The sequence below is a fragment of the Octopus bimaculoides genome, chromosome 5 (assembly GCF_001194135.2).
Source record: "Octopus bimaculoides isolate UCB-OBI-ISO-001 chromosome 5, ASM119413v2, whole genome shotgun sequence".
In the NCBI taxonomy this organism is placed as follows: Eukaryota; Metazoa; Mollusca; class Cephalopoda; order Octopoda; family Octopodidae; genus Octopus; species Octopus bimaculoides.
In genome coordinates this window covers 4,003,528-4,006,055 of record NC_068985.1, presented here as the reverse complement: position 1 = coordinate 4,006,055, position 2,528 = coordinate 4,003,528, and the positions used below count along the sequence as shown (strand labels likewise).

Below are 2,528 nucleotides of genomic sequence, written 5' to 3'. Positions count from 1 at the left end.
GTGTGTGTGTGTGTGTGTGTGTGCATATTATTTGTTTTATTTATTGCGCTTTATTAAATTTTAATTTTTTTCTTTCGTTTATTTTCAGAAAAATTGCTGAAGTTTATTTTTACCCAAGCTTTAGGTAAGTTTCTCGCCCATTTTCAAAGTAAATAATCAAACCATGCTTATCATAAATATTGCTTTAGAGACAATTGTTGTTGTTTGTGGTACTTGGTCTCAAAATAAGCCCTTTAATGGACCAGACTTCGGATAAAGACCTCCCAGCCTTGATTATTTTATTTTCCTCACAGATGTATTATACCAAAAGTTACATTATCCAATGAGTTCTTTGCGTTTCAAGAAAGCACGATTTAATTTGTCGGAGATTTAACTGTTGTTTAAAGCAGAACGCAGGACTTGTTAGTGATTGTTCGACGATGTGTAGGGTACGAAGGTTGAGTTTGGTTATAGCTCTCACTGCCAACGTCTTTGTTAGGAATAATTTTTATTTAGCGATGTGAGATTTTGGAATGATAGGTTGAGAAGTAGTCGTTAGCATTAACCAGAATGGTATAGAAGCGAATCTGATGACCAAATTTGTGAAAAATGCATTGGTAGGACACCAAGTGTCTTTTACTCTTTTATTTGTTTCAGTCATTTGACTGCGGCCATGCTGGAGCACCACCTTTAGTCAAGCAAACCGACCGCAGTGGGACTGAACTCAGAACCATGTTGTTGGTAAGCAAGCTACTTACCACACAGCCACTGTTGCGCCTTGGTTATTTTATAGTAAGTTCAGTAGGATTACATAAGGTTATGGAGGTGCGAAATGAAATTGGATTCGCCATGTAATACAATTCCACGACACTCGAAGTTTAGCGAATATTGTCATTCACAAATAAATTTCCTATAATATAAGGCACACGGAAATCACAAAAAAATTAATGATGGAATATTTGAGGCTCGGGCATCCTGCAGGGAGTTGGCTGCGATTGCTGCTGCGCATTTGTAGCATTTCTAATAAATGGATCCGGACTGATTGTGATCGTGGTTGTGGTCGTGATGCGACAGTTCAGCGCCTGACAACTCAGCGCCAACAATTCAGCGCCGACATTGCAGCGCCGATATTTCAGCGTTAGATAATTCAGTGAATAGACATTTCAGCGCAGGGTATCATCTTGAACTTAGGTAAAGGTTTTGCGATAAAAAGAAGAGACAAAATTTCAATTATTTATTTAAGAACATATAAAGATAAAAAATGGCAAAAAGAATTTAAAATGCTAAATTACATTCTTTGTACCAGTTGTTAGCTAGTTATATTCTCATTGGAGATTCAAACGGTGTAGTTATCGTTTCGTATGGCTGTGTGTATATATGTTTACGTTTACTTGCTGTTTTTTTGTTTCATGTATATGAATGATTTTTGTTTATGTAGAGTTAATTTATTCTGTGTTTGTAGGTTGGCTGTGTATGTGTTTTACATATACAAACAACACCAATACAATGTAATAATAAATTACATATGTTACATGCGCTGAATTGTCGGCGCTGAATTGTCGGTACTCCGACTGTGATAGCCGAGATACACTGAACATCACCACGAGTGAAAAATACGTAGACACACGAGCGATAAGTACAGGACAAATTACCAAAAAATATACAATAAGAACAGGACATTACACACGAGTTCAAAAACACGTAATGACAGACAAGTACGGACAAGAATACCACTAGACGTCTAACCTCTCCTCAGTTGTCGACTGTGAATTACTCCCTATTTCGAGCTTATATATATATAAGCGTGGTCGATACCAGTGCCGCCTGACTGGCTCCCATGCCGGTGGCACGTAAACAGCGCTTACTACATTCTCGGTGTGGTTGGCGTTAGGAAGGGCATCCAGCTGTAGAAACGTTGCCTGATCAGATTGGAGCCTGGCACAGCCTCATGGCTTACTAGTCCTCAGTCAAACCGTCCAACCCATACCAGCATGGAAAACAGATGTTAAGCAATGATGATGATGATGATGATGATGATGATGATGATGTATGACAATAATGATGATGCTGGTGATGATATGGAGATTATGGTGGTTACCATAAATATAATAAGCTAATAAATGGAATGAGAGCGACGATGGTGTCGGGAAAGAGAGTGTGGATGATTTAAATGATAACGAGCGTAATATTGATGATGGTGATGATGATGATGGTGATGATTAAGATCATATCGATGACGTTGATTATTTGTGAAGAGGTGGACGTCGACGATAATTGATCAAAATAGCCTTAATAGAAGCGACCAGGATAATACGACGGCGACGGCGAAGGTAGTTGTGATGAGGCTGCAGCTGCTGCAGCTGATGATGATGACGACGATGAAGAAGATGATGAGGATGATGATGATGATGATGATGATGGCGATGATGGTGATTGCTATGATGGTGATGGAGATAATAATGAAGAACAAGATGATGATGATGATGATGATGATGAAGAAGATGATGAGGATGATGATGATGATGATGGTGATGATGGTGGTGGTGGTA

The 2,528-nt window shown here is 38.8% G+C and overlaps 1 protein-coding gene across 2 annotated transcripts in view; it reads left to right on the top strand.

Moving 5' to 3' along the window:
* The window catches only part of LOC106867823 (zinc finger and BTB domain-containing protein 4), a 362,883-nt gene that overhangs the window by 206,222 nt on the left and 154,133 nt on the right, over positions 1–2,528 (top strand). For both annotated transcript variants that reach the window (XM_014912847.2, XM_014912848.2), the window contains exon 2: positions 89–124. The gene's annotated coding sequence lies outside the window, so the exon portion shown is untranslated. The remainder of the gene's footprint in view (positions 1–88; positions 125–2,528) is intronic.